Below are 12,070 nucleotides of genomic sequence, written 5' to 3'. Positions count from 1 at the left end.
GCGGCAAACGTGCTGATGCTACACTCCGGGAAATCAAAGTCGAGCTGGGAACACGTGGCAGACAGCCAGGAATTATAACAAGTGGCAGAGCAGAATTGGAGAAAAATCTTTTTAAAAGACTGACACAGTGTGGAGCCCCAAAGTCCTGAAGTCATGGGAATGGATTCTGGTGGGCTCGGTGGCTCAGGGTGAGCCCAGGAAGTGGGAAGATCTCGGCATCTGGAGAGAGCAGCTCCCTGCTTCCCGACTGGCTTCCTTCACAACAAAGTGACAGAGCCAGAAAATAAAATAGTAATATCATTCTTATGATGTAATTCCATTTTTTAAAAAAAGATTTCATTTATTTGAGAGAGAGTGAAAGAGCGTAAGAGGGGGAAGGCAGGGGGAGAAGCAGACCCCTGCGAGCAGGGAGCCTGATGAGGGACTCCACCCCAGACTCCAGGATCATGCCCTGAGCGGAAGAAGTCGCTCAACCCACTGAGCCACCCAGGGACCCCTGATGTAATTTAATGTTTAAAGAGTTATACACTTACACACTTTTTTAAAGATTTTATTATTTGAGAGAGAGCACGAGGTGGGGAGGGGCAGAGGGAGAGAGAGAAGCAGACTCCTTGCTGAGCAGGGAGCCCGATGCGGGACTCAAGCCCAGCACTCTGGGATCATGGGATGAACTTGATCCCAGGACCCCAAGATCATGACCTGAACTCGATTCCAGGACCGAGATTCTGACTGGAACGTGATCCCAGGACGCTGGGATCACTACCTGTGCGAAAGGCAGACGCTTGACTGACTGAGTCTCCCAGATGCCTCACACTTAAATTCACTTAGTTCAATAATTAAGACATAAAAAAATGTCCGTTGAGAGGATTTACAAGCACCCCGCCTCTACTCACCCCTCGGCCACGACCCCATCCCTGCCACACGGGAAACTCTCTTGTTTTCTGTGTGTCCTTCCAGTGTTTCTTTAGCAGTAAATCAAGTATATTATTTGTGTTTCTCCCTTTTACTAGCAAAATTTTGCACCCTGAGCGTTGTATTTTCAGTTAACGAGGCAGCCTGAAGATCTTTGTCACTTCAGCACAAAGGCCTCTATAAAATCCTCAGTTAACATAGCAACAAGAATCAATATCTTGCCCCAGGAGCCGGGGTGGGTTCCGAGGACAGCAAGATGGAGAGACGTGGTCATGGGAGCCTGGACTCTCCCAGTCTTAGAGGGGAAGCCTGCCTGGGATTCAGCTTCGGGCAGGACGACGCCGCGTCCCCGTGCGCACCGTGGACTCATGGCAACAGCCAGCCGAGGTCCCACGGCGCCGCACATGGTCCGCTCGCTGGGATGCCGGTGAGCGCAGGGCTGCCTGGCAGGAGACTGACAGCCTTGTCCCCGCAGACGGGGCCTGTGCAGCTAAAGAAGGGGTGTCGGGGGCCCCTGTGAAGCCACCAGGAAAGCAGATAGACAGAAAAACTGTCCATTTTAACAGCTTCTTTTCTGTCTTCGTCTAAAACCAATAAAATGTCTTTTTTTTTGACAAGTTAAAAACATGACTAAGAACATTTTTACCACAACTAAAAGAAGGAAATCTTGGAAGATTGGAAGACTGAAGTAACTATCCCGTAGACGAGAATAGAGTTTCTTTTCTGCGGGAAAAGTTCAGAGCCCTTGGACATTCACCTTTTTACCCAAGGCCAGGGTCAGAAGCCTCTGATCAAAGGCCATTCTTTTTTTTTTTTTTTTTTTTTTTAACAATCTCTACACCGAACATGGGGCTCAAACTCACAACCCTGAGATCAAGGTCCATGCTCCACCTGCTGAGCCAGCCAGGGTTGTGCGGTCTCCAGGAAAGCCTCCACCATCCCAGGCATACCTTCCAGGGGAGCTGACGGGCTTGGCCTTCTGTACCCCCCAAGCCAACCCCTGTCTAAGTAGAAAGATTGGGAAACATGCAAAAGATTATTCCAGCCGACGGCCAAGGAAACTCACTTGTGGTGTCGTCAGATAAAACATGGAGAGGAAGCTCAGCAAAACTTGAATTTCAGATAATTTTGTTAGTATGTCTCAAATAACTGCATTATTCATTCTCTGAAATTCAGACTTAACTGCGGGTCCCGTACTTTTTCTCTGCCAAGTCTGGCATCTGACTTGACACATGTGGGTGACAGAGAATCCATCCGAGGGGACAAAACAGTTTGTCCTGAGAGGAGCCAAAGATGAGTCTGGGCAGAGGTGGGGAGGCCGCCGGAGGCCGTTAGTGCAGACGCTGTCCTGCAGACACCGCAAGGGGACGGAAGCTTTGGTGTAAGATTTGTCGTGTTATTTTCTAATTGTAAAAGCACGTACATTAACTGCAGTACATCCAGAGCACGAAGGGGAGATGATAATCAGCCTAACTCCGCTGGCCCGCCGTGACCGGGTGCACACGTCGCTGGAAAGCGCCCTCCAGCAGGCCTACCCGCCGGGGCCTGTTCGCGCGTCCCGCTGAGCATGGAACCCTTCCCTCCTCCTCCACCGCCCTTCCTGCTTCCCCTTGCCTCCAACATAGTCTCGTCTGGTTGGCTGACTCGTCCGGCTGTCCCCGATGGCCAAGGTCACCGGCGCCCAGAGCTGTGTCCAGCGGGTAGAAATGCCGCCCGGAGGGGTGCATGGTGGGGTTGGCACTGGAGGAAGCAGCCGGCCCGGAACAAGACTGTGGCGGGGACACGGAGGCGGGAAGCATGACTGTGGGGGGGGGGGTGCACGGAGCAGGAAGCCCCCTCCCACAGCTCCTCGAGGAGCTGGGCACTGAGAGCTGGGGGGGAGACGCAGGCCCGCCCATAGACCTGTGGATAGGGGAGTTAGTCTGGACGTCCGTTAGAGCTGCCTCACTGCGTGGTGTAAGCAACGTATTTATTTGCTCAGGGTTCTAGGGGTTAGAAGTCCAAGATCAATGTGGTTTGGGGCCTCTCCCCTTCGCTGGCCACCGGCCAGCTTCTTGTTCTGTCCCCACACGGCCGTTGCCGTGTGCAGAATACTGCTGGTATCTCTGTGCTCACAAGGACACCAGCCAGATTAGATTAGAGCCAGCCTCCGCGGCCTGCTCCTTCCCAAGCCCTGCGGTTTAGGACTTTGACATGTGGGCCACGCCCCTGCACTCAGGTCCCCCCTGCAAACACCAGCTTGTCATCTGCCCCTCCAGCTGTGGGATTCCTCCCGAAGGCGGTCCGTCCATCCGTGGGGGCCTTTATCAAAAGGGCTCCGAGCTGGGCTCCGCGAGCTGCCCTGACAGGCTCTGACAGGGCTCTGCTGAGATCCTTAGCGGCAGCGCCATTTCCTGCCAGTCTGCTCTGACGTCATGTACTGCGCAAGTAGTGTGATGCCTGGGGGCGGGGGACACACGGTGTTAGGGTTCCCCAGAGAAACAACCAGTATGATGTCTGCAGAGAGGGTTTAGGAAATGGGCTCAGGCGGTCGTCAGGACCAGCCAGCGTGAATCGGCGGTGGCGGAGCGGGGGGTGCAGGCCAGCAGGTAGAGAGCCCAGGACGACTTGATGCTGCAGCTGGAGGAGAATTCTCAACGGCCCCCACCCCAGGGAGGGTCACCGTACTCAGAGTCCGCTGGTTTACACGTTAATCTCACCTAAACACATCCTCACGGCAGCACCTGGACCAGCATGAATCTGACACCTGGGTCCTGAAGCACGGCTAGATTCGCAGTGAAATTACCCAGTCCGGTGATTTAAACAAGCTCTTGATGTTTTCTTTGGAGAAAAATCTGTTCAAGTCTTCTGCCCACTTTTAATTGGATTATTTGTTTGGGGGGGTTGAGTCGTAGAAGTCCTTTGTGGAGTTTGGATAGTGACCCTTGGGATTCCATTCATATGTGGAATTTAAGAGACAAAACACATGAGCGAAAGGGACAAAAAGAGAGGCGGACCCGAAACAGACTCTGACCTACAGAGAACACACGGTGGTCACCAGAGGCGGGGGCGGGGTGGGGGGAGCAGGTGATGGGGTGAAGGAGAGCACCTGTCCTGTCCAGCAGAGCAGAGGGGCCTCTACGGAAGTGCCGAACTGCTGTATTTACACCTGAAATCGATACGACACTGCATGTTCATGAACAAATTCACTAATAAAAAGTAAATTTGGGGGCGCCTGCGTGGCTCAGTACGTTAAGCCTCTGCCTTCGGCTCGGGTCGTGATCTCAGGGTCCTGGGATCGAGCCCCGCATCGGGCTCTCTGCTGAGCGGGAGGCCTGCTTCCTCCTCTCTCTCTGCCTGCCTCTCTGCCTACTTGTGATCTCTGTCTGTCCAATAAATAAAATCTTTAAAAAAAAAAACTAAAAAAAATTTTTAAATGATCCATCCCTTTAGATAACTGAGTGGAGTGAGGACCAGGTCTTTTTGGGCTTCTACCCCGACCCTGCTAGCAGCTAGATTGGAGCTGGGGTGTTAGGCAGCCTGCGATTTCCCCTGGCAGAGAGCGACATGCGAGGCTGCCGTGGAACCCGCCCCCCCCCATCTGCACTGGGACAGCAGCCTCTACACGATGCTCATGTGTTTTATTTATTTATTAAGTAGGTCCCACACCTAAGGTGGAGCCTAACACAAGGCTTGAACTCACAACCCTGAGGCCAAGACCCGCGATCAAGACCTGAGCTGAGATCTAGGGTCAGGTGCTTATGAGACACAGCCACCCGAGTGCCTCTCCTGATGCGTCTCTCCAGGGAAGAAAAGCAACCACACAGATGTTGGTTTTTTAATCCCATGACCGTTCTGGTTTTGAGCAGTTCAGTCCCTGTTAAATTGCACTAACTGTTACTTACGAATGGACTTTATGAGCCCATGCATTGACTTTTATGGTTGCTTTTCACCGGTCTTGGTTTGCATGTGTCGGATTCTGCAGAGGACTTTCGACTCTGCAGTCCCTGTGCGTGGGGTCAGATGAGAACCTCACCCAGTCCACCAATTCCGCACACATTTCAGCCACCAAGGTAGTTCAAACAGAGCTGTTTTTATTTCAGTTTCTAATTCTTGTTTTTTAAAAGATTTTATTTGTCAGAGAGAGCCAGTGCATGAGCACAAGCGGGCAGAGCAACAGACTCCCTGCCCAGCAAGAAGCCCCATGCGGGACTTGATTCCAGGACTCTGGGATCATGACCCAAGCCGAAGGCAGCAGTTCCACCGACTGAGCCACCCAAGCGTCTCTCTAATTCCTGTTTCTAATGAAGCAAAATCTGTCTCTCCTCGGGGAACCAGGGACAGGATTCCTCTGTGCAGGCCTCCCTTTACCTAACTGCCACTCCACAGTCCTATCCCGAGTCTGGAAACATTCTGCTTTTCTCAATGTGCTTCCTGGCCACCACTCGCTCACCGCTCACATCATTCCCTTGACGCCTTCTGACCGAAGACTGCGACCATTCACACTCCTACCAGCAACGTGTGAAGGGTCTGATTTGTCCCCATCCTTATCAGCTTTTACTTAAAAAATAAAACCACCAATCTGGCAAGTACAAAGCTTTACCTCATTATTGTGTTTGTATCTCCTTATTTGTATTTTCCTGAGTTCTAGGGACTTTGAACTTTTTAATTTCAGAATTTAAGAATTACTTTGAATTTACTTTTATCCTTTATTCATTTTTTAATATTTTTCCCTTTTTAACTGAACTGTTTTATTTTGAAAATGTTAATATGGAAAAGAATAGAAAATCACATAATAAGCATCCTTGTAACCGCAGCCCAGAGTTAACAGATGTGAATATTTCACCATATTTGCCTCAGGTTTTTGTCAAATAAAATTAGATGTTAGAGATGTACTGGAGGCGCTACACCTTTTCCTGTCCCTCCCAGAACAAATGCAGTCACATGTCTAGTGTGTGCCCCAGGCCTTGTGTTTATGTTTCCATCACTTATATATGGGGCCATGAACCCTATGGAGTATTTGCTGTGTTTCTACATGTGCATAAATGAGGGGTTCCTGGGGGGGGCCCAGTGGGTTAAAGCCTCTGCCTTCAACTCAGGTCACAATCTCAGAGTCCTGGGATTGAGCCCGGCATCAGGCTCTCTGCTCAGCGGAGAGCCTGCTTCCCCCTCTCTCCCTGCCTGCTTATGATCTCTCTCTCTGTCAAATAGATAAAGTCTTTAAAAAAAAAAAAAAAAAGGGTGTGTGAATGATGTCATGCTCATTATTGTGCTGAGACCAAGCCATATGAACAAACACAAATCCATGGTTTTCCAGCTCGGGTTCTGCCCCCCAGGGCAGACATGAAGGGCACAGGAAGACTTCCCACCCTGGACCCGCCTTATAAGAAACGCTGAAACGTGGTCTTTAAGCTGAGATGAAAGACCACTAATTTGTAAAATGAAAACCTAGGAAAATAGCACACTGGTAAAGCCAGGCATAGAGTCCGACTCAGAACACTGTAATGCAACTACTTAACACTCGCATAAAGGTTAAAGGACGAAAGTATTAACAATAACCATAACTACAATAACTTGATCATGGATGCTCAATAGAAAAAATGTAAATTGTGACATCAAAAAGCATAAAAGGTGGAGTGAAGGGTAGTCTTCTGTACGTGATCAAAAGTAAGTTGTTACCACTTTGAAGCAGACTGTCACACCTATCAGATGCTTCAAGAAAGCCTCAAGTGACACAAGGCTTGTCACCTCTCGTAGATGCGCACGCCATAGAGGGAAAGGAATCAGAGCTTGGCGCCATGGAAAATCACCAGTTCACAAAGGGAGGGAGCAACGCAGGGAAAAGGGAGCTACCGAACATCCGGAAAACAATGAACAAGACGGGAACACTAAGTCCTTACCTATCAACAATTACTTTACATGGAAACGGATCAAATTATTCGATCAAGAGGCACAGCGTGGCTTACTGGGTGGACAAGACCCAGCGGTCAGTGCCACCAGCGGAAGACTCCCGCGTCGGTGGGAATGTCAGTGGGTGCAGCCAGTGTGGAAAGAAGTATGGGGGTTCCTCACAAAGTCAAAAGTAGAACTACCGTACAATCCAATAATTCTATTGCTGAGTATTTCCCCAAAGCCAATGAAAACGTTCATTTGAAGGGACAGATGCGGTCCTGTGTTTATGGCAGCACTACATGCGACAGCCCAGAGAGGGACCAGCCCACGCGTCCGTCTGTTCACAAATGCACGTACCCATCAAGGCAGTACACACACACAATGGAACATTCCTCAGCCACGAAAAAGGAGACCTTGCCACTTGCCACAACAGGGAAGAACCTAGAGGTATCACGCTAACTGAAGTAAGTCAGACAGAGAAAGGATTTCACGTACATGTGGTAGAAAGAAACCAAACACACAAAGAAACAGAAACATACTCATAAATGCGGAGAACAAACCAGCATTTGGCATGAGGAGGGAGGTGCAGGGTGGGCACAACAGAGAAGGGGCTGGGGAGGCACAGACCTCCGGGGTTACAGTACGGATGTCCCCGGGACGGAAAGTCCAGCACAGGGAGCACCGTGAGGACTGATGTCACAACAGTGCGATGACAGACGGTAACCGTACTTGCGATGGCGAGCACGGCGCGATGGGTAGAATCCGGACAAAGGAAACGGTATTTACATGTGTGTGTGAGTCCATGAATGCCCTTCAGCCATCTGAGGGAAGGAAACCCTGCCATCTGCCGCAGCAAGGCTGGTCTTGAGGGCATGGCGCTGAGCCAGTTCCAGGTGAGGACAGACGTGGTGTGCTCCCTGTCTCTGTGGAGCTAACAACATGGCACTCACAGAGACGCAGGCAGTGGTCGACCGGCTGGGAGAAGTGGGGACCCGCTGGTCAGAAGGCACATGCTTCCCGTTAGAGCACGGATCTGTGCGCATGGGGACTACAGTTAACAACACCGACCCTATACTTGGAAGTGACTGCACGCATAGATGGCTGGTGTCCTTACCAAAACAACAGCAAAATGGTAATTACGTGGGGTGAAGGATGTGTTTACTGATCTCACCGTAGTAGACATCTCACAACACGTAGGCGCATCAAATCATCATGCTGTGCGCCATAAACCTTCGCGATGTTCCACGTCATTATCTCTCAGTAAAGCTGGGGGAGGAAAAGGTGCAGGCCTCCAGGGGCCGGGCAGACAAGAGGTAATAGGGAGCAGCGGGACGGTAGCCACGGTCTCCAAAGGCATTTACATTGCCATTATTTTTAAAATCACCAAGCCAGTCAAGAAAAACCTGTCTAAAAGGTGAATTCTGGGGGTGCCTGGGGGCTCAGTCGGTTACGGGCCCAACTCTCGACCAGTTCTGTTCCTTTTAGCGTTTGTTCTTCTCGGACAGGCAACACCTGGGGAGAGAACACTCCTGGACCCCTTGTCGCCTTGATACGCAGAAGCCGCAGGTTAAGGCACCCACCACGCCCCGGGCGGCAGGAACAGCTGTCTGCCGCTGTCGGCGAGGGGCGTGCGGAAGCCTTCCCGCCGCAGGCCTGCGGGAGGGGCATCTCTGCAGCGGGGGGGGGGGGGTGCTCCTGGGCACCCTGGGGCGTGAGGCCCCGGACAGGGCGCAAGGTGCGGCCCGACGGCGCAGGGTGCAGCCCGACGGCGCGCGGGGCCGGCAGCTCCGCCGGGTCCTGGGGCCTGTCTTCCGGGGAATGAGCTCCGCTTCCGCTTCTCGGTGGACCGGCCCAGGGGTGAACTGAGGCCGCGGAGGGCCTGGGGCGGGGGGAGGCAGCGACGGGCGGCACGGTCTGCGCGCGGTACTCAGACCCGCACAGACGCGGAGGGGCTGCGGCCTCGCGCCCGCCCCGCTGCTCTTCCCCCGCGCGCCGTTCCGCGCCCGCCCCCGGGCTGCGCCCCCACCCCGTTCAGTCTCGCCTCCACCCCTCCCGCTCCGTCCCGCGCTCAGCAGCGCTTTCTGGCGGGATTTCCGCGGCTTTGCTCCGGTCTCCTGCCCTGCCCCAAAGATGCAGAACGACTACTCCTGCGTCACCAAGCCCCGCCTCTCAGCTCCCCGGTGCCCTCCTACTGCGGGCCTCGCGGGCTGGGAAAACCACCCTCCAGCGTTGCCCCTAGGGACGGTTTCCCTAAACCCAGCAGCTCGGAGAGCGCAGGCCTGGCGGAGGGGGGACCCGCCGAGGAGAACAGCGCGTAGAGGGGCAGGGGGGCTGGTGGACGGGTGCGGCCCGTGGGGGGGGGGGCGGAGGGTGCGGCCGTGGGGGGGGCGGAGGGGTGCAGCGCGTCGGGGGCGCGGGGGCGGCGTGTGAACCAATGAGCGCGGCGTCGCGGGGCGGGGGCCGGGCGGGGGCCGTGAAGACTCGCAGAAGGGACGCGGGTGTGCCCGGGCACCGCCGGGAAGGAGGAGCGGGGGCGCCCAGCGCTCCGCCCCATACTCGGCTCCTGACTGGGCGGCGGTGCGCGCTCGCGGGTAAAGTGCGCCCTGAGAGCCGAGGCCTCCGTGTCCCACTCTCTCCTTTTTCGCTATTAGCCGAGGCAGCACTTTCGCCCGGCGAGGGGGCCCGAGAAGAGTAAACCCTGGCCTAGCCCATCCCTAACCCGACCAGGCGGCTTCCTCACACCCTCCTCCATCTCCCCCAGCCCCTCACCAGCCGCAGAGTGAGGGGTGTGCCATAACCGGGAGACAGCGAGGCCCCAGTCCTACGTGTCCAGCAGAGCCTGCAACCACCGCTGCCGTCGGGTCGGGGCACGGCCCCTCTAGTGGGGGCAGACTAAGACTCCAACCCAAATAACAGTCCACGCATCCCTGTCTTGGCGGGGCTCCGCTGGAAAACTACCCGCGTTCAGCAAGTCTGAGCCTCGACACCTCTTACGTCCGCCCCGAATCTTGCTTTACATGTGAGAATCAGGGACCCCAGGAGAGGGGAAGGAGGAGGGGACCCCTTCACCCGTGAGGCGCCCCCGCTCTGCACCCACACAGCAGCACGTGGTGAGATTAGGGCTCAATTACAAGGAGGCTACGACATCTCTGGGGACAAGGAGGGCGTGGCTGGAAAGAGAAAGCCTGGGTCCGGCAGCACCCGGCGTGGAGATGGGAGGTAGGGGGCTGGACAGCCTGACCCGGGGCTTCCCCTTCCTCCTCACCTTCCCGCAGCCCCCAGGACTCTGGAAGAGGCCTCGGCCCACCCGGACCTCGTCATTTTCCCGGGTCTGAAGACATTAGCTCTGGACGCCCCTCCTCCGGGCGGCTCGGACGCACCCACCGATCCAGCGCGTGCGCGGGGCGGTATGGTGCGCGGGGTGCCCTAAGCCTCTCCGCAGGCTCCACGCCTGGGAGGCGGAGCTCCGCGGGGCCTGGGGAGGGACCTGGCTGGCGGGCTTGGCCTCGAGCTGAGTGTGGGCGAGGAGCCCGGCGGGCCGCAGGGCTGGGCGCCCGCCAGGACCGCGCTCGGGGGTGTGCCCTGGTGCGTCGTCGAGGATCCCGAGTGCGGGATGTGGCCTTCCACGACCCCCACCAGCAACCGCCGCTACAGCGTCCACGCCTCCTGCCCTCTGCAGCTGCCTGTTTCACGTCGCTCGGACGGTCCTGACCTGGAACTGTTCCTTTGCCTTCCTCTCTGCCTCCGCCCCGTTGTCCCCTCAGTTTGGGTTGTGCTGACGCTGGCATCCTTGAAGCGAGGCGTCCAGGACCCCTTGAAAAATGTTACCTCTAAGTGCTACCTAGGCCAGGCGCGAAGTCTCTGACCCCGCCCTAAATGTCCCTTCTTGCCTCGGTCTCCTTCTCCCCACCACGCCTGTGTCCGCCAGGACGCGCGAAACACGGGAACAGACTCCGCACCCGGCTGTTCATTGCCGCACAATGTGCGATAGGACAGACCAGACCGGACACAGAGCCAGCAGGCTGTGATGGAAACACTGCATCGGGAAGGACCTAGCTGCGTCCTGTGGCCGCGCAGACACAGAGGAGGCACAGCAGCACGGGGCCACCCCACTCTCCTCCCTCCTCCGTCACCCCTTTTCCCCAGGCCCCCAGCGGGCACTGGATGTAGCCTTGGCCCATCTGGATCTCATCCTTCCTGAGGATCTGAAGAACCTCCCCTTGGACAGTAGTTCTCCAAGAGACTCAACCAGGTCTGCCCCTCGCCTCCATTTTGCAGATGAGGAGTATAGGAGGTCCTCCAGGATCTATTAACTTAACAAGGGGGGGGGGGCACAGCAAGGTGGGAACAGACACCTCAGAGAAATGTAAAATACATATTTGTCTACTTACTTACAGTTTTATAAGCGGAAGTGTAAACAAAAGGCTAACCAAAACAGTGACCTCTGGGGAGAGGAAAACCAGGGGGTAGAGACGGAATTGGTCTTTTCTGTGTGCGCCCTGTCTTGTAGCTTTGAGTTTGGAAACATGTAATGTTTTACATCATTACAAAGTAAAATGAAACAAGACAAATCGAACCTGTGTATGTAACTGGTAACTTAAACACCCAGAGAGGCATTACTTAAAAGTGCCTTTAAAATGCAGTAGGGGAGGGGCGCCTGGGTGGCGCAGTGGGTTAAGCAGCTGCCTTCGGCTCAGGTCATGATCTCAGGGTCCTGGGATCGAGCCCCCCCCATGGGGCTCTCCGGTCAGCGGGGAGCCTGCTTCCCTTCCTTTCTCTCTGCCTGCCTCTCCATCTACTTGTGGTTTCTCTCTGTCAAATAAATAAATAAAATCTCTAAAAAAAAATGCAGTAGGGGAAAAAAAATTAAAAAATAAAATGCAGTAGGGGTGCCTGGGCGGCTGGGAGGGTTAAGGGCCTGGCTTCAGTTCAAGTCTTGATATCAGGGTCCTGGGACTGAGCCCTCCTCAGCAGGAAGTCTGCTAGACCCTCCCCTCTGCCCTTCCCCAATCCCACCGCCCCTCCCCCTGCTCATGCTCTCTCAATCTCTCAAATGAATAAAATCTTCAAAAACAAATAATTAGAATTAGTGAGATATATTGAAAGAGAATTGCAAATAAAACATTTTTTTCATTTGTCATCCTGGTAATAAAAAACAACATTGGTGGGTCCCTGGGTGGCTTAACGACTTGGTTTAACGACTGCCTTCAGCTAAGGTCATGATCGTGGAGCCCTGGGACCGAGTCCGGCCCGGGGCTTGCTGCTCGCCGGGGAGCTTGCCTCTCCC

At 54.6% G+C, this 12,070-nt stretch overlaps 1 long non-coding RNA gene across 1 annotated transcript; it reads left to right on the top strand.

Moving 5' to 3' along the window:
- The first annotated feature begins 8,818 nt into the window (after nucleotides 1–8,818).
- Nucleotides 8,819–11,359, top strand: LOC101688878. The gene is made up of 2 exons (XR_006604892.1): nucleotides 8,819–9,125; nucleotides 9,545–11,359. It is a non-coding gene; the product is annotated as an uncharacterized LOC101688878 (long non-coding RNA).
- Nucleotides 11,360–12,070: the final 711 nt, after the last annotated feature.

The sequence above is a fragment of the Mustela putorius genome, unplaced genomic scaffold, assembly GCF_011764305.1.
Source record: "Mustela putorius furo isolate JIRA1106 unplaced genomic scaffold, ASM1176430v1.1 tig00537295_pilon_pilon_pilon, whole genome shotgun sequence".
Lineage (NCBI taxonomy): Eukaryota > Metazoa > Chordata > Mammalia > Carnivora > Mustelidae > Mustela > Mustela putorius.
This window is presented reverse-complemented; position numbering and strand designations above follow the sequence as displayed.